This window comes from Schistocerca cancellata, chromosome 7 (assembly GCF_023864275.1).
Source record: "Schistocerca cancellata isolate TAMUIC-IGC-003103 chromosome 7, iqSchCanc2.1, whole genome shotgun sequence".
Lineage (NCBI taxonomy): Eukaryota > Metazoa > Arthropoda > Insecta > Orthoptera > Acrididae > Schistocerca > Schistocerca cancellata.
Window position 1 is genome coordinate 217,334,776 of NC_064632.1, and position 27,023 is coordinate 217,361,798.

The following is a 27,023-nucleotide window of genomic DNA, read 5'->3' on the forward strand; positions in this document are numbered from 1 at the left end:
GGTTGTACAGAGTTTCAGGGAGAGCGTATGGGAACAATTGACAGGAATGGGGGAAAGAAATACAGTAGAAGAAGAATGGGTAGCTTTGAGGGATAAATTAGTGAAGGCAGCAGACGATCAAGTAGGTAAAAAGACGAGGGCTAGTAGAAATCCTTGGGTAACGGAAGTGATACTGAATTTAAGTGATGGAGAAAATACAAAAATGCAGTAAGTTAAGCAGGCGAAAAGGAATACTAACGTCTCGAAAGTGAGATCGACAGGACGTGCAAAATGGCTAAGCAGGAATGGCTAGATGACAAATGTAAAGATGTAGAGGCTTATCTCACTAGGAGTAAGATAGATACTGCCTGCAGGAAAATTAAAGAGACCTTTGGAGATAAGAGAACCACTTGTATGAATATCAAGAGCTTTGATGGAAACCCAGTTCTAAGCAAAGAAGGGAAAGCTGAAAGGTGGAAGGAGTATATAGGGGGTCTATACAGGGGCGATGTTCTTGAGGACAATATTATGGAAAGGGAAAAGAATGTAAATGAAGATGAAATGGGAGATACGATACTGCGTGAAGAGTTTGACAGAGCACTGAAAGACCTGAGTCGAAACAAGGCTCCGGGAGTAGACAACATTCTATTAGAACTACTGACATCCTTGGGAGAGCCAGTCCTGACAAAACTCTACCATTTCGTGAGCATGCTGTATGAGACAGGCGAAATTCCCTCTGACTTCAAGAAGAATATAATAATTCAAATACCAAAGAAAGCAGGTGTTGACAGATGTGAAAATTACCGAACTATCAGTTTAATAAGTCACAGCTGCAAAATACTAACGCGAATTCTTTACAGACGAATGGAAAAACTGGTAGAAGCCGACCTCGTGGAAGATCAGTTTGGATTCCGTAGAAATGTTGGAACAGGTGAGGCAATACTCACCCTACGACTTATCTTAGAAGAAAGATTAAGGAAAGGCAAACCTACGTTTCTAGCATTTGTAGACTTAGAGAAAGCTTTTGACAATGTTGACTGGAATACTCTTCCAAATTCTGAAGGTGGCAGGGGTAAAATACAGGGAGCGAAAGGCTATTTACAATTTGTACAGAAATCAGATGGCAGTTGTAAGAGTCGAGGGGTATGAAAGGGAAGCAGTGGTTGGAAAGGGAGTGAGACAGGCCTGTAGCCTCTCCGCGATGATATTCAATCTGTATTTTGAGCAAGCAGTAAAGGAAACAAAAGGAAATTTCCGAGTAGGTATTAAAATCCATGGAGAAGAAATAAAAACTTTGAGGTTCGCCGATGACATTGTAATTCTGTCAGAGACAGCAAACGACTTGGAAGAGCAGTTGAACGGAATGGACAGTGTTTTGAAAGGGGGATATATAAGATGAATACCAACAAAACCAAAACGAGGATATTGGAATGTAGTCGAGTTAAGTCATGTGATGCTGAGGGAATTAGATTAGGAAATGAGACACTTAAAGTAGTAAAGGAGATTTTCTATTTGGGGAGCAAAATAACTGATGATGGTCGAAGTAGAGAGGATATAAAATGTAGACTGGCATGGCCAGGAAAGCGTTTCTGAAGAGGAGAAATTTGTTAACATCTCGTATAGATTTAAGTTTCAGAGAACCATTTCTGAAAGTATTTGTATGATGTGTAACGATGTTTGGAAGTGAAACATGGACGACAAATAGTTTAGATAAGAAATTACTAGAAGCTTTCGAAATGTGGTGCTACAGAAGAATACTGAAGATTAGATGGGTAGATCACATAACTAATGGTGAGGTATTTAATAGAATCGGGGAGAAGGAGTTCGTGGCACAACTTGACTAGAAGAAGAGATCGGCTGGTAGGACATGTTCTGAGGCATCAAGGGATCACCAATTTAGTACTGGAGGGCAGCGTGGAGGGTAAAAATCGTAGAGTGAGACCAAGAGATGGCTACACTAAGCAGATTCAGAAGGATGTAGGCTACAGTAGGTACTGGGAGATGAAGCAGCTTGCACAGGATAGCGTAGCATGGAGTGCTGCATCAAACCAGTCTCAGGACTGAAGACAATAACAACAGTAACAACAACAACAAATGCCCTTCAACATTTTCCTATATACTTTATTTACCGTCAAGCTCTCATTCGAGGTAAGAATTCTCTCTACTTCTTTCTACAGGTCTGATGAGTCTACCTTTCCTCGGCCGGAAGGGATATACCAGGTGGATTTAAATTCGATCTCTCGCATGCCACTGTGCGATTCGTACTAAGCTAACCGTACAGCTTCGATCCGTACATATTTACTGTAGGAAATAGGCGTCGAAGAAAGGCAATTTGGCACATTGCAGTCTCATGTCCAACAAGTAGTGCAGTGCGTAGAGTTTTGTGTTAGTGTAATCGAGTTCCACAGTTCAATTACTGTTCCAGGTGTAATACTCATGTTTTTGCCATCCACGTTCGAACTGCCCAATAACCCTGTAGTGTACTCTGTTTCTTCAACGATACATACCGAAAAACTACAGTTTTGTTTTAACTATGAACATAACGAACATGTTCAGAAATATTCGTCATAGTAATAATAGATTACAAATAAATTACTTGTCTTGAGGCAGAAATCACTAGGAAACTCATCAATATACGAAGGTTGGAAGCCGAGGTCCTGATTCACCGTAAAAACTGGGTTCAGATCGGGGGTCTGGACACCCCTGTCTATTTCAGGAAAGTTATTGTCCAGAAACTATTGACTCACCGAAATTGCTTCAGGTGGCATTATAATGGCAATAGATCAGTCATTCTCTATTGTACACGGTATACAATACTGTAATGCGTCCTCGCACCCTTTCGTACTTAGCGTTTTCATAGAAGTAAAAGGGAAACCACACCGTGAACATCAGAAAACACCCCCTTTCGTAACACCAGCTCCTGCTCATCTCACTGTTGACCCTACACTCGAACACAGGTAACGTTCTCAGCACTTGGACGAACTTAGACCATTCCACCGGATTACCACCTGGTACAGCGCAATTCATCTCTCCGATACATTCGTTTCCAGTCATCTCTCTCCAGAGGCATCGCTCTTTACACCCTCTGAAGCGTCCCTTAAAACTGAGTGGAGGAACGTGAGGCTTACGAGGAACTACTTGAACTATGCACCCCATTCTTAACTCCCTACGCAAAATTACACTTAGGTGACACAAGCTATGTGTTGACGATGAGCAAATATAACGGAGGCTGTGGTATCTTGTACACAAGGTGTAAAAGGTAGTGCATTTGCAGAGCTGTCTTTTGTATCCAGGTAATTCTCATGAAAATGTTTCCTACGTTATTATGACCGCACGACGGGAATTCAAAGACATGCAGCTGGACGCATGGGAGAATCCTTTTCAGAAATTGTAAGCGAATGTAATATTCAGACATCTCCAAAATGCTGGGAATACCAAATTTGATGCATTACCTCTCACCATGGCCAACAGGCTTCGCTCAACGACTGATGGCAGCGGCATTTGAGGAAAGTTTTCTGTGCTAACAGACAAGCAACATTGCGTGAAATAATCGCAGAAATCGATATGGGAGGTGCAGCGAAATTTGGCTTAGTGGGCTATGGCAACAAACGACAGACTCGAGCGCCTTTGGAAACAGCACGATATCACCCGTAGCGTCCCTCCCTGTCTTTCAATGATATCGGCTGAACCCAAGACGTTTAGGAAACTAGGCTGCCTGGTAGGAGCTGATGATACTGTGTTGTTAACAAGACACTGTGCAAGTTGTTCGTGGCCCCATGATGATGTGAACTGTGTTAACATGGAATGGACTGACTCCTCTGGTCAAACTGAACAATCATTGACTGGATATGGTTTTTCAAGCAAGTTGGATATCATTTTTAGTCATTCACGGACTTCATGTTCCCAAAAAACGATGGAAATTTTTTGTATGACAATGCGCCACATAACCGGACCATAATCATTCGCGACTGGTTTGAAGAACATTCTGGACAATTCGAGAGAGCAATTTTTCCCCAAATTCGCTCGCAGTGAATCCCACCGAACATTTTAGGGACTTAATTGAGAGGTCAGTTCGTCCATAAACTTCTCCACCGGCCACAATTTCGCAATTACGGACGGCTATAGAGGCAGCGTGGCTCAATATTTCTTCAGGACACTTCCAACGACTTGTGGAGTCCATGTCACGTCGATTTGCTGCACTAAGCCGAGCAAAAGAAAGTCTGCACGATTTTAGGAGGTAACCCCTGACTTTTGTCACCTCACTGCGCCGGCGAAAGGAAGTCCGACAGGATAATAGCAGGTATCCCATGACTTTTGTTACCTTACTGTACTGTGTTTTCCGTACGGCTGGTAACGGTGTGGAACTCACGAGTGAATCCTTCCACTGCTTTTATTCGACTGCCTTCTCTTGGCTAAACTGTGGCTGTTCCTTCGCGTTTTTGCTTAAGAGTCACATCACTATCAGTCGATTTGGGCAATGTCTCGGATGGATTTGTTACACAGGCGACAGGGGATCTAATAAAGATTGCATCAGGCCGTGGAGCTTTGTTTCGTTTTAACGATTTCAGCCGTTTCTCAGCGCCACTGACAATAATACTTATTTCGCTCGTCTTCTCAGTGGTACGAGGACTAAATTAAAGGAAATCTCATTTGAAAACTGAGTTAAGTATATCAGCTTTTGCTTTGCTACTCTCAGATTCAGTTCCAGTTTCATCCGCGAGTCCCTCGACGCTAACTTAGATGCCACTAGCAGTCTTTACAGATGACCATTCAAAATTTCTTTGGGGTTTGTGAAATATTGTTTGATAATACTCTGACACAGCAGTTACTGAAGGCTTCACACATTGTTCTCTTGACAGCCGAAGGCGTTTCATTCAGCGTATCTCTATGTATAGCCCTATGCTTTGTTTTACACCTTTTGTGCAGTAGGCTGTTTCTTTAGAAGTTTCTTTACATGCTGAACTTTTCTACTGAGAACGTATCTCTCCAGTGCTTGGTCAACTGTTGGTCAAATGGCTCTGAGCACTATGGGACTTAACACATGAGGTCATCAGTCCCCTAGAACTTAGAACTACGTAAACCTAACTATCCTAAGAACATCACACACATCCATGCCCGAGGCAGGATTCGAACTTGTGATCGAAGCAGTCGCGCGGTTCCGGACTGATGTGCCTAGAACCGCTCGGCAACCGCGGACGGCTGGGTCAACTATTCTTTTAAATTTGAGCCACAGTTCCTTTACGTGCCTATGCTAAAATAGTTTCAAGTTCTTCGTTGAGATATGACCTTACTGCTTTTTTATCTAGTTTCGGAACATATATATATATATTATACATCTTTTAGTTGCTCTTTTACTTGCGTAATCTTTGTTGCTACACCTGCCTCATGGTCACACATACCTGATATATACACATAAGCTGACCTCTGCCTAGAAGCCACGCGGGATAGCTGCGCGGTCTAAGGGCGTCCTGTCACGGTTCGTGCGCTCTACCCATGGGATGGTTGGTAGGTTGTTTGGGGTTTAAGGGACCAAACAGCAAGGTCATCAGTCCCTTGTTTCAGATGTGGTCCATTCCGCTACTGTGACGTCTCAGGAAAGTCAGAACAATAAAAGGGAAAAGGCAAAAGGGAAAGGCTAAGAATGTAAAAGGGCAGTCATGTTGTCAATGGTAAAAGCAAAATGAGGGAAGTCAGCAAGAGAACGAACCCAACGCTATGCTCAAGCAGCCTAGGCAAGACCACCTGTGACTTAAAAGGTGCAACCGCTAGAATGTAGAAGTACGTATGGGAAAAGGAGACTAACCATCCTTAAAAAAAAAAAAAATAAAAAACAGGGGAAGAAAAGAGGATCTCTGACAGGGAGGTGAGTCGGGAATCTCCAAACACGGCTTACAGTGGGAAACACCCAAACACTCACCGCCCTGCCCCAACACCAGAGAGAGATTAAAAACTTTAAAACTGAGAATAAAAACCACTTTCCCGGAGGAAACCGAGAACCAGAGAGACCATACGGGAATCGTCAGCCAACATCAAAGGTAAAGTGTGGGGGAGTCTGTACTTAGCACGCAGAGCCAAAAGAAGGCGGCATTCAACCAAAATGCGGGCTACTGACTGGAAGGCTCCACTACCACAAGGTGGGGGTGGCTAATCACGCAAAAGAAAACCATGGGTCAGCCTGGTATGACCAATGCGGAGACGACACAGTGTGGTCGAGTCCTTTCGGGAGAGGCGAAAGGGAGAACGCCATGGGCCTGGTGTCTCCTTCATCGCACGATGTTTATTAGACATTGGCCCATGACTGTGCGAAGTGGGATTTGATGTGAAGCCGTAAATCCGCTGCAGGAGGGGTTACAGAAAACGGAGGGGGGGGGGGGGGGGTAAGTGACTGCTCTCCCAGCCAAACGATCGGCGAGCTCATTACCCGAGATACCCACATGGCCAGGGACCCAAAGGAAGTCAATGGAACAAGCAGCACGGTGAATATCAGCGAGATGGTCATGGATGGCAGAGACCAAGAGATGGCGCGAAAAACACCGGTCAATAGCAAGAAGGCCACTCATCGAGTCCGTGCATAACAAAACGCGGTTGTGTTGGGACTGTTTAATAAAGGTAAGGGCCTGGGAAATTGCCATCAATACCGCAGTAAACACCCCACATGTAGGGGGCAGCAGATGATTTTCCGTTCCAACAGAGGACGTGAAGGCATACCCCACATGATCAGCAGATTTAGAGCAATCAGTGTAAAAAAACAACAGCATCCCGAAACCTCTACAAAATCTGGCGGAAAAAGGAACGGAACACCATCGGGGGGATGGAATCTTTCGGACCTCGGCGGAGATCCATCCGAATTCGAGGCCGAGGAACTAACCGGTGGGGGGGGGGGGTGGAGGGGGGGGGAGCGAGGAAGACAGGAAAGAAGGAAGCTGAAAATCACGGCAAAGAGACGCAAGGCAGAGCCCAACCGGTAAACCCGTCCGAGGGCGGGAGTCGGGTGGGCGACGTCCATGGTCTGGGAACAGGATAGAATAGGAAGGATGAGTGGGAGAGGAACGGGTAGCGAGTGCATATGACACCAGAAGCTGGGACCGCCGAACAAAAAGGGGGGATCCCAGCTTCAACCAGGAGACTATCAACAGGGCTAGTAGGGAAGGAACCAGTGGCCAAACAGATACCACGATGGTGGACTGGATCCAGCACGTGCTACGTGGGAGGAGCAGCTGAACCATAAACTTGACAACCATAGTCCAAGCGAGACAGAACTAGAGCACGAAAAGAGGAAGGAGGAAGGAACGGTCCACACCCCAAGAGGAGTGGGCAAGGAAGCGAAGGACATTGAGTTTACGGAAACATTCTACCTTCAGAAGTCTGATATGGGGCAACTAAGTGTTTTCGAAAAGTAGACCCAGGAAACGAAACTGTGGGACCACAGGCAATCGTGCATCGAGATAGAGCTGTGGATCGGGGTGGATCGTAGTACGGCGACAGAAGTGGACCACCCTCGATTTTAGAGGAGACAATTGAAACCTGTGGGAGAGGGTCCATGCAGAGACACACCGTATGTATCCCCTTCAAAGGCCAGGTAAAGGCACCAGTATCAATGCGATTGTCTTTAGGACCATTCTGAACACACTGAACAAAATGAACACCCCGCCGCCCGAGATTGTCCCGAAGTTCCTCATCACTTTGAAGGATGAGGTCCCTGTGAAAAATCACACCTTGAACCATATTTAGAGACTGTTGGGTACATAGCGACCCCACCACACGGGCTGGCTACCGTGCTCGCTATGCACCCTAGCATCAGACAACAACGTGAAAGAAAAGGTGGAATGTACTAGGAGGGCACACGTCGGAGACACTAGGTAAGGTGCTCTTCCCCAAATGGCTCAAACTACGGAGGAGAAATTTAGTAATGGAGGTCAAACCCCAGAGGGGGACGAGGGAATGCCAAAGGGCGTGATTAAGCAACAAAGCCAAATTGTAAAACCAACAGAACCAGGAGGATAGCGGGGGCCAACATAAGCAAGGACACCAAGAGAGGGAGAGGAGAGGGCGAGGGGAAAGGAGCAAGGAGGGAAAGGGGAGGAAGGGGAAGGAAATGCAGCCCTGGAGAGAAAGAAGGCTGCAATAGCTCGGGGCCGTGTGCTCGCCACACACTATCCACAAAAGAGTTGTGGACCCCCTGGGCCCGCATCTCGTGGTCGTGCGGTAGCGTTCTCGCTTCCCACGCCCGGGTTCCCGGGTTCGATTCCCGGCGGGGTCAGGGATTTTCTCTGCCTCGTGATGGTTGGGTGTTGTGTGCTGTCCTTAGGTTAGTTAGGTTTAAGTAGTTCTAAGTTCTAGGGGACTGATGACCATAGCTGTTAAGTCCCATAGTGCTCAGAGCCATTTGAACCATTTGGACCCCCTGGGGGGGTCCACCCGTTGGAGGTTCGAGTCCTCCCTCGGGCATGGGTGTGTGTGTTTTGTCCATATAGTAAGTTAGTTTAAGTTAGAGTAAGTTGTGTGTAAGCTTAGGGACCGATGACGTCAGTAGTTCGGTCCCATAAGATCTTACCAGAAAGTTCCGACTTTTTTCTGATGAGAAATCCATTCTATTTTTGTTGTCTCTCTATTGACAACAAAATACATTCCGTCTCCTTTAATACTGGTGGACTGCCTCTCGTGACATCTACTTGCATACTCCGCAAGCCCCCTGACGGTGTGTGGCGGAGGGTACCTTGAGTACCTCTATCGGTTCTCCCTTCTATTCCAGTCTCGTATTGCTCGTGGGAAGAAGGATTGTCGAGATGCCTCTGTGTGGGCTCTAATCTCTCTGATTTTATCGTCATGGTCTCTTCGCGAGATATACGTAGGAGGACGCAATATACTGCTTGACTCTTCGGTGAAGGTATGGTCTCGAAACTTTGACAAAAGCCCGTACCGAGCTACTGAGCGTCTCTCCTGCAGAGTCTTCCACTGGAGTTTATCTATCATCTCCGTAACGCTTTCGCGAATACTAAATGATCCTGTAACGAAGCGCGCTGCTCTCCGTTGGATCTTCTCTATCTCTTCTATCAACCCTATCTGGTACGGATCCCACACTGCTGAGTAGTATTCAAGCAGTGGGCGAACAAGCATACTGTACCTACTTCTCTTGTTTTCGGATTGCATTTCCTTAGGATTCTTCCAATGAATCTGTCTGGCATCTGCTTTACCGACGATCAACATTATATGATCATTCCATTTTAAATCACTCCTAATGCGTACTCCCAGATAATTTATGGTATTAACTGCTTCCAGTTGCTGACCTGCTATATTGTAGCTAAACGATAAGGGATCATTCTTTCTGTGTATTCGCAGCACATTACATTTGCCTGCATTGACATTCAATTGCCATTCCCTGCACCATTTGTCAATTCGCTGCAGATCCTTCTGCATTTCAGTACAATTTTCCATTGTTACAACCTCTCGATATACCACAGCATCATCCGCAAAAGCCTCAGTGAACTTCCGATGTCATCCACAAGGTCATTTACGTATATTGTGAATAGTAACGGTCCTACGACACTCCCCTGCGGCACACCTGAAATCACTCTTCGGAAGTCTTCTCTCCATTGAGAAGGACATGCTGCGTTCTGTTATCTAGGAACTCTTCAATCGAATCACACAATTGGTCTGATAGTCCATATGCTCTTACTTTGTTCATTGAACGACTGTGGGGAACTGTGTCGAACGCCTAGCGGAAATCTAGAAATATGGCATCTACCTGGGAAACCGTGTCTATGACCCTCTGAGTCTCGAGGACGAATAGCGCGAGCCGGGTTTCACACGATATTCTTTTTCGAAACCCATGCTGAGTCTTACAGAGTAGATATTTGTCCTCCAGAAAAGTCATTATAATCGACACAATACGTGCTCCAAAATTCTAAAACTGATTGACGTTAGAGATATAGGTCTATAGTTCTGCACATCTGTTCGATGACCCTTCTTTTCATGTAGTAATCAATTCCGAATTATTCACGGATGTCAGGAACGTTTTTCTCAAATAGCACACATAAACTTGGTTAATATGTCCGGATACTCTGCAGAAGTTTGCAAATGCTACTGAATCAGCTCAGAAATGTGAACTTCAGTAGCTCTGTACTGTTAGTACCAGGGACTGACTTCGCCTGTACACCTACGGCGAGCGCTTACCTGTCGCCCGAGGCGCGCAGTCCAGTAATACAGCCGTCAGGTTTGTTTACTCGCTTCCTGGCTTGCACGAAGGCAGCGCGACTGCTGCGCGCCGCGGCGCAGATCTATCACGATGATTGATGAGCGGACTGACGGCCGCCAACTCTCAATTAATACACATCAGGCCAGACCAGGCCGCTCTGCGCCACGCCACGCCACGCCGCACGGTGCCTGTCTAGCGGCGCCGGGGCCGCAGCGGCAATCGCGCCGCTCTGGCCGCGTCTAATTGCGAGCGAGTCGATCAGAGTTCTCGGTCTGACCCGGAAAACTCGAGGCTTTTCAGGTGATTTTCCATTATTTTCCTTCTTAACCCTCGTGCAAATACATATTACCCAACGATTTCCGAAGTTTCATTACACTACTGGCCATTAAAATTGCTACACCAAGAAGAAATGCAGATTATATACGGGTATTCATTGGACATACATATTATACTACAACTGACATCTGATTACATCTTCACGCAATTTGGGTGCATAGATCCTGAGAAATCAACACCCAGAACAACCACTTCCGGCCGTAATAACGGCCTTTGGGCATTGAGTCAAACAGAGCTTGGATGGCGTGTACAGGTACAGCTGCCCATGCAGCTTAAACACGATACCACAGTTACTGGCATATTGTGGCGAGCCAGTTGCTCGGCCACCATTCACCAGACGCTTTCAGTTGGTGAGAGATCTGGAGAATGTGTTGGCCAGGGCAGCAGTTGAACATTTTCTGTACCCAGAAAGGCCCGTACATGCCCTGCAACATGTGGTCGTGCATTATTATGCTGAAATGTACAGTTTCGCAACGATCGAATTGAACGGTAGAGAAACGGGTCGTAACACATCTGAAACGTAACCTCCACTGTTCAAAGTGCCGTCAATGCGAACAAGAGGTGACCTAGACGAGTAACCAATGGCACCCCATACCATCACGCCGGGTGATACGCCAGTATGGCGATGACGAATACACGCTTCGAATGCGCTTTCACCGCGATGTTGCCAAACACGCATGCGACCATCATGATGCTGTAAACACAACCTGGATTTCTCCGATAAAATAACGTTTCGCCATTCGTGCACCCAGGTTCGTCGTCGAGTACGCCATCGAGGGCGCTCCTGTCTGTGATGCAAAGTCAAGGGTAACCACAGCCATGGTCTCCGAGCTGACAGTCCATGCTGCTGCAAACGTCGTCGAACTGTTCGTGCAGATGGTTGTTGTCTTGGAAACGTCCTCAACTGTTGACTCAGGGATCGAGACGTGGCTGCACGATGCGTTACAGCCGTGCGGATAAGATGCCTGTCATCTCGACTGCTAGTGATACGAGGCTGTTGGGACCCAGCACGGCGTTCCGTATAACCGTCCTGAACCCACCGATTCCATATTCTGCTAACAGTCATTGAATCTCGACCAACACGAGCAGCATTGTCGCGATACGATAAACCGCAATCGCGATAGGCTACAATCCGACCTTTATCAAAGTCGGAAACGTGATGGTACGCCCCCTTACGCGAGGCATCACAAAAACGTTTCACCAGGCAACGCCGGTCAACTGCTGTTTCTGTATGAAAACTTTCCTCATCTCAGCACTTTGTAGGTGTCGTCACCGTCGCCAACCATGTATGAATGCTCCGAAAAGCAGATCGTTTGCATATCACAGCATCATCTTATTGTCCGTTAAATTTCGCGTCTGTAGCGCAACATCTTCATGGTGTAGCAATTTTAATCGTCAGTAGCGTACTTACCCCCCATGAACCATGGACCTTGCCGTTGGTGGGGAAGCTTGCGTGCCTCAGCGATGCAGATAGCCGTACCGTAGGTGCACCCACCACGGAGGGGTATCTGTTGAGAGGCCAGACAAACGTGTGGTTCCTGAAGAGAGGCAGCAGCCTTTTCAGTAGTTGCAGGGGCAACAGTCTGGATGATTGACTGATCTGGCTTTCTAACACTAACCAAAACGGCCTTGCTGTGCTGGTACTGCGAACGGCTGAAAGCAAGAGGAAATTACAACCGTAATTTTTCCCGAGGGCATGCAGCATTCCTGTATGGTTAAATAATGCTGGCGTCCTCTTGGGTAAAACATTCCGGAGGTAAAATAGTCCCCCATTCGGATCTCCGGGCGAGGACTACTCAAGAGGACGTCGTTATCAGGAGAAAGAAAACTGGCGTTCTCGGATCGGGGCGTGGAATGTCAGATCCCATAATCGGGCAGGTAGGTTGGAAAATTTAAAAAGGGAAATGGATAGGTTAAAGTTAGATGTAGTGGGAATTGATGAAGTTTGGTGGCAGGAGGAGCAAGACTTTTGGTCAGGTGAATACAGGGTTATAAATACAAAATCAAATAGGGATAATGCAGGAGTAGTTTTAATAATGAATAAAAAAAATAGGAGTTCCGGTAAGCTACTACAAACAGCATAGTTAACGCATTGTTGTGGCCAAGATAGACACGAATCCCAAACCTACTACAGTAGTACAAGTTTATATGCCAACTAGCTCTGCAGATGGTGAAGAAATTTATGAAATGTATGATGAGATAAAAGAAATTATTCAGGTAGTGAAGGGAGACGAAAATTTAATAGTCATGGGTGACTGGAACTCGACAGTAGGAAAAGGAAGAGAAGGAAACGTAGTAGGCGAATATGGATTGGGGCTAAGAAATGAAAGAGGAAGTCGTCTGTTAGAATTTTGCACAGAGCACAACTTAATCATAGCTAACACTTGGTTCAAGAATCATGAAAGAAGGTTGTATACATGGAAGAACCCTGGAGATTCTAGAAGGTATCAGCTAGATTTCATAATGGTAAGACAGAGATTTAGGAACCAGGTTTTAAATTGTAAGACATTTCCAGTGGCAGATGTGGACTCTGACCACAATGTATTGGTTATGAACTGTAGATTAAAACTGAAGAAACTGCAAAAAGGTGCGAATTTAAGGAGATGGGACCAGGATAAACTGAAAGACTGAGGTTGTACAGAGTTTCAGGAAGATCATAAGGGAACAACTGACAGGAATAGGGGAAAGAAATACAATTGAAGACGAATGGGTGGCTTTGAGGGATGAAATAGTGAAGGCAGCAGAGGATCAAATAGGTAAAAAGACGAGGGCTAGTACAAACCCTTGGGTAACAGAAGAAATATTGACTTTAATTGATGAAAGGAGAAAATATAAAAATGCAGTAAATGAAGCAGGCAAAAAGGAATACTAACGTCTCAAAAATTATACCGACAGGAAGTGCAAAATGGCTAAAGGACAAATGTAAGGATGTAGAGGCTTATCTCACTAGGGTAAGATAGATACTGCCTACAGGAAAATTAAAGAGACCTTTGGAGATAAGAGAACCACTTGTATGAATATCAAGAGCTTTGATGGAAACCCAGTTCTAAGCAAGGAAGGGAAATCTGAAAGGTGGAAGAAGTATATAGAGGGTCTATACAAGGGCAATGTTCTTGAGGACAATGACAATATTATGGAAAGGGAAGAGAATGTAAATGAAGATGAAATGCGGGATACGATACTGCGTGAAGAGTTTGACAGAGCACTGAAAGACCAGAGTCGAAACAAGGCCCCGGGAGTAGACAACATTCTATTAGAACTACTTGGGAGAGCCAGTCGTGACAAAACTCTACCATCTGGTGAGCAAGCTGTGTGAGACAGCCGAAATACCCTCAGACTTCAAGAAGAATATAATAATTCCAATACCAAAGAAAGCAGGTGTTGACAGATGTGAAAATTACCGAACTATCAGTTTAATAAGTCACAGCTGCAAAATACTAACGCGAATTCTTTACAGACGAATGGAATAACTGGTAGAAGCCGACCTCGTGGAAGATCAGTTTAGATTCCGTAGAAATGTTGGAACACGTGAGGCAATACTGACCTTACGACTTATCTTAGAAGAAAGATTAAGGAAAGGCAAACCTACGTTTCTAGCATTTGTAGGCTTAGAGAAAGCTTTTGAAAATGTTGACTGGAATACTCTCTTTCAAATTCTGACCGTGGCAGGGGTAAAATACAGGGAGCGAAAGGCTATTTACAATTTGTAAAGAAATCAGATGGCCGTTGTAAGAGTCGAGGGGTATGAAAGGGAAGCAGTGGTTGGGAAGGGAGTGAGACAGGGTTGTAGCCTATCCCCGATGTTACTCAATCTGTATATTGATCAAGCAATAAAGGAAACAAAAGAAAAGTTCGGAGTAGGTATTAAAATCCATGGAGAAGGAATAAAAACTTTGAGGTTCGCCGATGACATTGTAATTGTGTCAGAGACAGTAAAGGACTTGGAAGAGGAGTTGAACATCAACAAAAGCAAAACGAGGATAATGGAATGTAGTCGAATTAAGTCTGGTGATGCTGAGGGAATTAGATTAGGAAATGAGACACTTAAAGCAGTAAAGGAGTTTTGCTATTTGGGGAGCAAAGTAACTGATGATGGTCTTTGTAGAGAGGATATAAAATGTAGACTGGCAATGGGAGGAAAAGCATTTCTGAAGAAGAGAAATTTGGTAACATCGAGTATAGATTTAAGTGTCAGGAAGTCGTTTCTGAAAGTATTTGTATGGAGTGTAGCAATGTATGGAAGTGAAACATGGACGATAAACAGTTTGGACAAGAAGAGAATAGAAGCTTTCAAAATGTGGTGCTACGGAAGAATGCTGAAGATTAGATGGGTACATCATGTGACTAATGAGGAGGTATTGAGTAGAATTGGGGAGAAGAGGAGTTTGTGGCACAACTTGACAAGAAGAAGGGACCGGTTGGTAGGACATATTCTGAGACCTCGAGGGATCACCAATGTAGAATTGGAGGGCAGCGTGGAGGATAAAAATCGTAGGGGGAGACCAAGAGATGAATACACTAAGCAGATTCAGAAGGATGTGGGCTGCAATAGGTACTGGGAGATGAAGAAGCTTGCACAGGATGGAGTAGCATGGAGAGCTGGATCAAACGAGTCTCAGTACTGAAGACAACAACAACAACAACAACAGTGTACTAACTGCCAAATACACTCCCTGACGAAAACAGTGAACCACGCAGAAGACAAATTAAGCTAGTTCACATAAACACTGTTGGTGAGAGTATAAATGACCAGATATGCAATTCCCTGTGTCAGGTCGGATGGCCATTAGACTACATTTGTGTAGTATGTGTTTAGTGTTCTTTAAAGCCTAGTAAAGTATATAAGGGACGCGAACAGAGATGTTGAGTGGTTGCTCTGAAGGACATGAAAGTAGCGTTATCAGCACGAGATAGAGATTGGAAGTAGCCTCTTCGTGAGTCTCCTTATCGCCATCATTCGGGTGGGACATCTGGATGTGACAGTGGCCCGAATTTTGACTGCATGGGAACCGGAGGGCAGGCACACTCGTCTTCAACGCAGGATCGCCGTATTGTGCTCTAAGGACAAGGTAGCCAGTTCACATCTGTGCCTGGCATCTGACAACAAATGATGGCCACCTTTCAGAATTCTGTATCATCCAGCAGCATTGGTCGGAGACTAGGTGTATCGGGACTGAAGAATTACTGTCTAATGATAAGGCTCCCATTGCACCACAAAACAATCTTTTTGATAAATGGTGCCGCATTGCGCTCTTCTCTCAATCGCGGTTCTGCGCCACCTGGATGACTATCGTCGGGGAATATGGTGGCGAAATGGGAGAGGTCTGTAACTACCAAATGGTTTGGACAGGATCAGCGGTTTTAGTAATTTTTGAGAACATTTCTGTTGGAGAACAGCTGTCTTTTTATTACTTTATAATTGACGTATAGGGTGACAACTACCAGAACCTTTACTTGTTTCTTTTGAGGAGGGGGGGGGAGGGGATAACCGATTTCGGTCTGTTTTAAACCATCTTCAAACCTCATACCATGGAGGTAGGCGGTTGTACGTCTCTGAGATCTTGCGTCCTCATTAGTTACCTCTCTTCCGACGATATTGTGGTGTGATTTTTCATCAGCAAAATGGCTTTTCACCAAAGGGATGTGTCCATATGAACAAACTGTGATGTTAAGATTCTTCCGTGGACAGTGAGATCCCCATAACTCACAGAGGACATATGACGCTCCAGTCTGGAACTTATCTCTGTCCCAGTACCAGTATACAGGATATCAGGAACCAGTTACAACGGTTGTACGCCCGCTTGCCCCTGGAGAGGATGCAACAGCCTTAAGACCCCTTACCAAACACAATGGTGCAAGCATCCAGCCCAGAATAGGTGGAACGACATACTGATATGTGGGCTCATACTACAAAGCCGTTTGTAAATTTGACTTGACATTGTAATTTGCTGTAACTTAACATGCCTCTCTCTATCCCTGAGTTTGCTTCCGTTTCCTCCTGCTCTTCAGCATACCTAATATTTTGTCAGGCAGTGTGATATTTTTCCTAGTCCACAAACAGAGTCTGTCTCACTTTTGAAATTTGATGCTGATACTCAGCTGTCAACTAATTACTTAAAGTTCTTGAGCAACAATCACAGGAAATTATACCTGGTTAATTAGCACAGGCTGATGAATTTCGGAGCGAGATACTGCAATTTGGCAGCAGTGACATGGCGTGTTGGTTCGGACTCATTGCTGTGTTAATAGAGGACAATTGCTAACGTCTAGAAAAAGAAAGCTTTGAGAGCGGGGAAAAGTTCATGAAAGCTACGTTGAGTGGATTTAACTGTACGGCTGCGAGGGCTGAACATTGGTGAAGACAGAAGGGTCACTATCCGAAGTTTTTGAAATGTGGTGAGGCAGGAGGTTAAGCTGGGACAGACTGAGCGAATAAGAAATGAGTCAATGAAAAGATGCCTATTGTATGCGAATTGAAGGTACACAACATTTTTGTTCATTTTACAACGTAAGCCTTAGCTGAAAACGTAAGTGAAGTTAGCAAGCGCTGTGCGGGCCTGGATGTGACTTTAGATCGTTGATAATGTTGAGCGCAGTAATGTTGGAATAAACGTAATTCATAAGTGACAGAACTGAAACCTCTTAGTATTAATGACCAAAACTACAAGAGCGAAATTTCTTCTTCTCTAATCGTGGAGGTTTATGTTGAATAGCTGCAGTAAATTTGTCATGCAGGAATGCGTAATTTACCCTCATAATCGTTCTGACATTGTAAGTTTTCTCTGACACCGCACCCTACAAAAATGGTGCCAAAGACGACGTAAAAATCAAACTGACTTTGCAAAACTGCATTTGTCTTTGGTTCGCGATCTCGTTGAAGTTTTTGATGGGAGCATTTTCATCATGGTGTACACTATCTGTAAACAAATTAAAGTTCCCATCCACGTGTGTCTGTCGTATCTGAAAACGCTTAGGAGACATCGTAAAGATGAGCGTTCCGTTATAGAGAGACTGATTAGCGAAAAACGTATGTTTATGCAGTTTATCACCGCTACGCTAGTCAAGTCGTTGTAAAGAAGACACACAACATTTTTGTTTATTATACGACGTAAGCCATAGCTGAAAACGTAAATGAAGTTTGCAAGTGCTGGGCGGGTCTCGATATGACTGTAGAAATTTAGTGTTACATGTGCCAAGTGGACTAGGTGGCTAGTTTACCATAATTTTCGAAGTTACAGTTCGCGCTTTTTATTTTAAATCGTTAAGGTGCTGAGTCTACTTCTTTCAGGACTTCAACCACTTGAAAGTATTCAAAATTTCGAAGCACTAACTGTGTAAATTTTTGAACCACAAATTTTGATTTCTTTTCTGCTATTTCAACTTTTGACGGGAACGGTTGCGGTTCTGCGTTTGCCTCTACAGTGTAAGTCTGTGATCCGAATGATGTTATTAGATGTTGGGGCAGCTCACAAATATTGTGTCGAAGCGACTCTAAATACTCATGATGAATGTTGAATTTGGAAGTGTGTCTTGGCCTACGGTTAAATACGCAGAATATACTGTGCTGTATACTTTGTCGTGCCTACAACTTCACATAAGTGTCAGTGTACACAGCCTCAACGTATGTGCTTTGACAGTCAGCGAAATTGCGTACTCTGAATCGGTAGTAATGGAGTATGATATGAACATTTGCTACAGTCTTGTCGGATGTATAGGTATCTCCCAGTACTGATGGTATATCATCTTCAAACGACGCACGAATACGCAGACTATTGCTTATGAATATATATATACACACTCCTGGAAATGGAAAAAAGAACACATTGACACCGGTGTGTCAGACCCACCATACTTGCTCCGGACACTGCGAGAGGGCTGTACAAGCAATGATCACACGCACGGCACATCGGACACACCAGGAACCGCGGTGTTGGCCGTCGAATGGCGCTAGCTGCGCAGCATTTGTGCACCGCCGCCGTCAGTGTCAGCCAGTTTGCCGTGGAATACGGAGCTCCATCGCAGTCTTTAACACTGGTAGCATGCCGCGACAGCGTGGACGTGAACCGTATGTGCAGTTCGACGGACTTTGAGCGAGGGCGTATAGTGGGCATGCGGGAGGCCGGGTGGACGTACCGCCGAATTGCTCAACACGTGGGGCGTGAGGTCTCCATAGTACATCGATGTTGTCGCCAGTGGTCGGCGGAAGGTGCACGTGCCCGTCGACCTGGGACCGGACCGCAGCGACGCACGGATGCACGCCAAGACCGTAGGATCCTACGCAGTGCCGTAGGGGACCGCACCGCCACTTCCCAGCAAATTAGGGACACTGTTGCTCCTGGGGTATCGGCGAGGACCATTCGCAACCGTCTCCATGAAGCTGGGCTACGGTCCCGCACACCGTTAGGCCGTCTTCCGCTCACGCCCCAACATCGTGCAGCCCGCCTCCAGTGGTGTCGCGACAGGCGTGAATGGAGGGACGAATGGAGACGTGTCGTCTTCAGCGATGAGAGTCGCTTCTGCCTTGGTGCCAATGATGGTCGTATGCGTGTTTGGCGCCGTGCAGGTGAGCGCCACAATCAGGACTGCATACGACCGAGGAACACAGGGCCAACACCCGGCATCATGGTGTGGGGAGCGATCTCCTACACTGGCCGTACACCACTGGTGATCGTCGAGGGGACACTGAATAGTGCACGGTACATCCAAACCGTCATCGAACCCATCGTTCTACCATTCCTAGACCGACAAGGGAACTTGCTGTTCCAACAGGACAATGCACGTCCGCATGTATCCCGTGCCACCCAACGTGCTCTAGAAGGTGTAAGTCAACTACCCTGGCCAGCAAGATCTCCGGATCTGTCCCCCATTGAGCATGTTTGGGACTGGATGAAGCGTCGTCTCACGCGGTCTGCACGTCCAGCACGAACGCTGGTCCAACTGAGGCGCCAGGTGGAAATGGCATGGCAAGCCGTTCCACAGGACTACATCCAGCATCTCTACGATCGTCTCCATGGGAGAATAGCAGCCTGCATTGCTGCGAAAGGTGGATATACACTGTACTAGTGCCGACATTGTGCATGCTCTGTTGCCTGTGTCTATGTGCCTGTGGTTCTGTCAGTGTGATCATGTGATGTATCTGACCCCAGGAATGTGTCAATAAAGTTTCCCCTTCCTGGGACAATGAATTCACGGTGTTCTTATTTCAATTTCCAGGAGTGTATATGCAGTATGTCAATACGGATAGAGCTCTGGCGCCGTTCTAGTGAACGGCTGTGGTTACAATTTGCCTACGAGGTCCTGTTTTGCACTACTATGCCTGTCGTCGCCTCCATGAGTTGCCTTTCAGCACGTTATATTCGGTGTCATACCAACTTTAACGGGCACTTAGGGCAGTTCCTGATTTTTAACATAACCTGACGATGCCCTACCCGGACGGAACGCGTCGTTATTAAGTTAGTAAAGAACACACTGTGAGACCTACGACTGTTTTTTTTTTAAATAATAACGCTAGAAGTTTGCTGTACCACCACACGAAGATTGAATGAATAATTTTTGTGAATCCTGTCGTTCCATATTGGCGACAAATGACTCAGACCGTAATTATCGCAAAATACCTGGGAGTAAATAGCCGGAGCGACCTACAGTTGAACCTCATTAAACTACTATTGGGTCTACTGCCTCGTCAACTTTGACATACTTAAAATGCTAAAAAGTAAAGTAACCTATGTTTCGTGCGTGTGCAGCTGGCATAGCGGCTGAAAGACCTTTTCGAAGCCCATGCTGATGCTGTTCTCATTGGTCTGATGATTTCTAATAATTGGCGGTACCAGTTAACAGTGTAAAACTGTTATGCGATTGCTTCAAAGAAAATATGAAGGTATATAAATGAAGAGTGAAAATGCCAAACATTGAAAGTGCAATAGCTCACATATGTCAACAGAATCAAAAAGCATTCTCTCTCTCTGTTTACATATCTTATTTGTACCCAAAAATTAAGAAAGTAGTCTATGATACAAAATCATGTTGCCCACCTCATCACAGGAAAAATTATGGAGACATCCACGTAAGCTGACAAGAAGAATGCAAAAGAAAATTGAGGATGAAGAACTTTAGGAAAGACAAAGGCACCAGAGAAGCACTTCTGACGTTGCTGTTGATAATGGAAGCAAGACATAACAAAAATGAAGCCACGTTACTACGATTTGTCGGCTAGGAAAAAGCTTTCGACAGTATCAAATGCTGCAAAACGTTCCAAACTCTAAGAAAATGGGAGTAAGCTGTAGGGGAAGAGGGATAATAGGCAGCAGGTAGAAGAACCAAAACGGGAACAATAAGAATGGATGCTCTGGTTAAATTAGGTGTAAGTCAAGTTCTACATAGAAAAAGCAATGACGGAAATAAAAGAATGGTTCAAGATTGGGATTAAAATTCAGCGTGAAAGAACATCAGACTGAAACATCCCCTTAGAAAAATTAATTAATTTGTTTGCTGATAAACCTCTTACGTTATTTGATTTTCAAACAGCTGAGCAAAACTGAACGTACTCAAGCATTTCCCTCTTTACTTATTCTGATCATCACTAAACTGACACACAATATTTTTTCAGTGCATCGCAATCTCAATTTCAATAACCCCTACAGAAGAATGGCCCTGACTAACAATAACCTATACCTTTCATGAATCACTCACCTCACAAAAATCTTCGTTACTCAAACCACTGCAATACAGAGTGCGTCAATACTGCCAGCTGAATAAAAGACTAACTACTGAAGGCGCTAACTATTGATAGGCATAGTTTGCAATTGAAAGATTTTGATAGAGAACAATAAATGTATTTACCGTAATAATGTTCAAAACTCATCATATATATCAGTTCATGATATCCAGTACTACAAATTTACTCTTTCTGATGGACACACGTGCAGATCGTCCGCTCTCAAAATTCTGCCATCTCTTTTCCCACATCCACCACTGCTGGCGGCTCGCCTCCAACTGCGCAACGCTACGCGCTGTTCACATCCAACTGCCCACCACGACAATAGCAAATACTCCACCAATGCAAACCAGCCACAGACTACACACAGCACAGTCAGTGATTTTCATACAGAGCGATACGTGGTGCTACCAACATAAAAACCTTAACAGCCTACTTACAAGACCTAAGATTCGTCCATGACTTTGCGATCCTCAATAAAAGGGAAGATGACTCACGGAACGTGTTACATATAATGAACGTTCTAATGATTGTAGAATAAATCGAAGTAAAAACATCAAACCCGCCAGAAGAATTATTAAAAATTAGATTACAGTTCAGTTAATCGCTTATTTTGTAATCTTTTTAATGTGATCAGTGTATGTTCGTAGTTTTGTTATACAACATTTGTAGAAATTTAACGTTCAATGTTAGTTCGACAGAAAAAGATCTACTGTGTTTTTATAGAACGGTAAGACAGCCATATATATATATATATATATATATATATATATATATATATATATATATATATATATATATATATAATGTTTTACTTTTTACTCACATTTGTGTTTAATGTGTTACATTTAAGACAGCATATAGCAATTAAAAGTTGATACAGTGCGTTGGCGTTATCTGCCCACTTGGCTAATCGTTTTAATTCCGCTCTCTGCTCCCAACTGCCGTGTGTTCTCTTCCAAAAGTCCTATGGGCAATGTTCATCACAGTACTTTGATTTGAGGTTCTTATAACATGATGTGTATTACATTAACATGTTTTATACATTTTCTGAGGTACATAAAGGGTACAAAGTATGTTTATATATCACAATGAACCTTTATGTGGATTAATTATCATATTTGAAGATGGCAATAAATTGCCAAAACAGATAATGTTAATATTACAGTAATCAGATTATGTTGACGTAATAAGTTGTTGTATCAACATTTACGACGTCACTTGCTTTCATTTAGCAATATGTCAGTAATTGTTTGTGATGTACAGCAATCAGCCACAACTGGTTTTAGGTATCTTTATTGAAAAAAGTAGCCCACAACCATCTTGTGTCTGGTTACTGTAGGCCACCAACAATTTATCCCACGTAACAGCGATGGTCTCCAACCATATCTTCATTTGACAAAATCGCAATATACGTCAGTTATTGTAAAAAAATTTAAAAGATTGGGCAATAATTCCACCTGGTGTAGTGAATGGGAATGTCGATAAATTCATAAGAATACCCACTGAGGAAAGACAGAACCAGATACCATACAATTTGTACCTTCTCATGTGGCTTAAAATTTTGGCGACTAAATAACAAGCGTTATGAAATGAGACGAAGAAATGTAAGTTGAAGTTGGAAAGGCGAATGTAGGATTTTACTTTATTGTAAGAGTGCTGGGAAACGGCAGTTCATTTGTGAAGCAAGTCACACGAAAAAATGCTACTTCGGGCGTTCTAGACTGCTCCAGTGTTAGGAGTCCCGATGAAGTACGTACAGCCCATACAATAGTGTTAGACATGCACAGGATATTTAATTAGTCCGTAGTTCGTGGTATAGTGGCTAGCGTTTCCACCTCTGGGTCACGGGGTCCCGGGTTCAATTCCCGGCAAGGTTGGGGATATTCTGTTCGTGGGCACTGGGTGTTTCTGTTGTCGTCATTATTTCGTCATAATCATCATCATCATACGTGGCAGTGGCTGGATTGGTGTAAAAACTGGAGCTTTGTGCGGGCTCTAATGAGCACGCAGTTGAGCGCTCCACATACCCATCACCATCAATCACCATCATATTTAATTAGGATAAGTTGCATAAAATACGAACTCATTCCTAGAAAATCTATTGTGCAAATTTAGAGATTGTGGTGTCAAAGAAAGACTGCCTGACATTCTGCTATCACCGTTGTATGTATAGCGTACAGTTCAAAAGAATGACGCCTGTAAGTAGCCTGTTTATGTGTTTATATGTTGGCAGTGCGACAGACTGCATTAATAACTCTGACAGCGCTGTGCGCACTCTGTAAGAGACTCTGTGGCTGATGGCACTAGCAGTTGGAAGTTAACAGTCAGCGGTGATAGCAGTAGGAGGTGAACAGCCAGCAGTGGTGAAGTTGGAGGTGAGTAGTCAGCAGAGTTTTAGATTAGAGGTTAATAATTAGCAGTGTTGGTGGTTTGTAGTATTAGCACGAGCGGACGGTCTGAATGTGTATCCGTCACGGAGATTTATTACTGATGATTATGTAATTTTTGAACTGGTTTTCACATTATTGAGGCAAATACGTTGTTTGCTCTGGAACAAACTCTTTCCTTTGCTAACCACATGCCTATTAGTAGTTAGAGACTTCTGCAGTTAGTATATTTTATTTAGCTGGCTGTATTGGTGCTTGCGGAATTGCTGTAGTTGGTGTAATGGAGATTTTTGTGAGGTAAGTTACTTTACGAAATGTATAATTTATTGTTAAGATTTCTTCTAGTTCAGGGCCATTCTTTTGAGTTAAATTAGTCTGATCGCATTATCGTTGAATATTGTGGGTAATTAATGAATAGAAAAACTTTGAGTTGTGTTTGTCTGGGATAATTCTGTAGGTCAGTGTTGCAATGATAAAATAGCAAACAGACGGTACGTTCAGTTTCACTCAGCAGCTTAAGAACATTAAGTAAGCACTCAGCAGTTGAAGTAAAAAAATATTAACAAAGAAGTTTCATTGTGAATAAGGGGGCGGAGGGGGAGAGTGAGATATAGGGTCGTATAGGCCCAATGGTTAACGTATGAATCTAACAGGACAGAAAATCAGCGATATGGCAGCCAAATAGTCATAGCCAAGCACCGTATGGGGCGCTGCGGAGTACTTGTGTGTACACTATTTGATCAGAAATGCAGGGACCTGTTAGTGGACAAAACGGTGTGTTCACCCTCCAGCTCTATGGGTGCTTGAACTCTGCTGGGGACACTTTCTGTAAGGTTTTTGAACGTCTGTGGAGGAAGGCAGCTCTTTCTTCATCAACAACCGAAGCGATAGAAGGTAGTGATGTTGCACGCTGGCGTCTAACTAATCCCAAATGTGTTGCACGGGGTTTAGGTCGGGACTCTGTGGACAGGCTAATTCATTTCAGGAATGTTATTGTCTTCAAATTTCTTCCTCACTGTTGATGCTTTATAACAGCGTGCAAAATCACACTGATACAATTATCTTGTCCAGCTGTTCGTTTTCTGTACGCCGCATCCTTCCGCATTTGCCGTTTCCATTAGCGTCCAAATCATGAAACCATCCTCTTATTGTAACACCACCTCTTCTGTACCTCATTGTTGGCACTAAACATGATGTAAGGTAGCGTTGTCCAGGAATTCGCCAAAGTAAACCCTTCCACCACACTGTCTTAGGTTATAGCGTGATTCGTCACTGCTCAGTGGCTTATCTCTTTGTACCCAGTCGAGTATCGCGTATCACTGCTAACAGAAACTGTGTGTCTTATGATAAGCTGCTCGACCATTGTCTCTCGTTCTTTTTAACACCCTCCAGACAGTCGGTGTGCTAGCTGGACAGCGCTTTGGAACTTAAGATTGACTCCTTCCGCAGATTTCAAGTGATTTTTTATGGCGACCCTTCACGAAGCACGTCGTTCCCTAACAGGCAGCGCATGAGGCTTACTTCGTCTTGATTTAGTTGTGGTTGTTCCTTCGCTTTTTTACTACCCTATCATATCGCCAACAGTCGTCTTCGTCAGTTTTAGAACGGATGTCACGTCCCTCATCGATTTCTTACTCAGGGGACATGCAATGACTGGTCCACGCTCGAAGCTCCCCTATCTGACACATTCTATTCTTACTGCTTCCCTACTGACAAACAGCACTCCCTTCTTATTTTGTACAGGCGGGTTCGATTTCCGTGTTCAAATCTCAATTACATTGGGTTGTTTGGATACAGTTGATAATCAGAAAACATTGTAGATGGGGCAACGACAGCTGTGAGTATTCATCTTGGGTACTAATAACCGCTTCAGCTGTATTTAGTCTTTTATTAATGGACCACTACCGGATTCACATAAATGGTTCAAATGGCTCTGAGCACTATGGGACTTAACTTCTGAGGTCATCAGTCCCCTAGAACTTAGAACTAGTTAAACCTAACGAACCTAAGGACATCACACACATCCATGCACGAGGCAGGATTCGAACCTGCGATCGTAGCAGTCGCTTGGTTCCAGACTGTAGCGCCTAGAACCGCTCGGCCACTCCGGCGGGACACTACCGGTTTCGTGGCACTAAAAGCCACGTCTTCTCGTGAACATGTAATTGAAACATTAGAGCGGAAAAGCTCGGAATCTTTCTACCCAACGTTCGCTGTCCGTCAAGACAAAACACCGCTAAAAGACGGTACGTCAAAGATTAAAAACCGCCGTATTCCAAAACAGTGATGGGTCCATAATAGATCGTACCATAGTGGTCGTTTCTCCGGTCTATACGGAACAGCGCACAGGGGACGCGACTGCGTGCTCTGTCATTCGATAAGATAGAGTATACTGCTACAACCGACGTGTGTCCCTCGAAGGTGCCATAAAAATAAGGATTCAGAAATAAGGGCTTGTTTAAATAATATGCTCAAGTACACGAAAGTCGAATATACTAATATGAAATACCCTCATCCACTCACTGTACAGTGATTTGCGGCGTTTGTATGTAGATATAACCGAAGAGCCAAAAACCTCGTCATTTCTCTAGTGCCTTCCACAACGTAAGAGGTGACGTACGCGTAAGCTACAATTAAGAAGAGAACGTCTGCGGTGTGTGAACTTTTTACAAAGACCTCAGTGAAAGTCACCTGAAAGTAAGGGATGTTTGGCACAGAAGCAATGGAAATGCGGTGCATCGACTTTGAAAGTTCAGTGTTCAGAGTGCGTCACCTGCCGATTGTAAACGCTGCCTGGACCGACGCGCACTGGTACTCAGCCGGCCGGCAATGGGTGACCGTCAAAGCGAAGGCCAGGCATTGGCTGCAGCAGAGAGAGTCAAATTCCATTTGTGTCGCCGCTGTTGCTACGGCACGGCAGCCATTGCGGCGGAGGTTGTTTCCTTGTGAGTGCTCCACGGCAAGGCAAGGAATATCATAGCGAACGTGGCCTCGCGCACTTTGTACCAAAAGGAGGAAAAAGGAAAAAAAGAAAGGAGCAGCAAAGAAAAGGAAAGAGAGGAAAGAGAACTGGCGGTGGCGAAGATAGAGAGACAGATAGAGAGAGAGAAGTTGGCCAAACGGCTGGCGGGGCTTCACGGGACGTTGAACAGAAATTAACTTGAGCCCTATTTCTCATTACGTCCTTTTAAAATAACACATTTATTAAGGAGTAAATTTAGTCCCAGTGGCCGACCGCAGATTATAAAGTTCTCGCCTGCGCCAGATGCCGAAAGGGAAGCGAGGCGAATTCAGCGGCCGAGACGTGATTAATGCGGATTCCAGGCTTCTGGCAAGTGGGAGTTCGATGCCCGCCTACGATTCGCCTGTTGAGTAAAGAAAGAAAAACAAACTGCTGAACTTTGCTGAG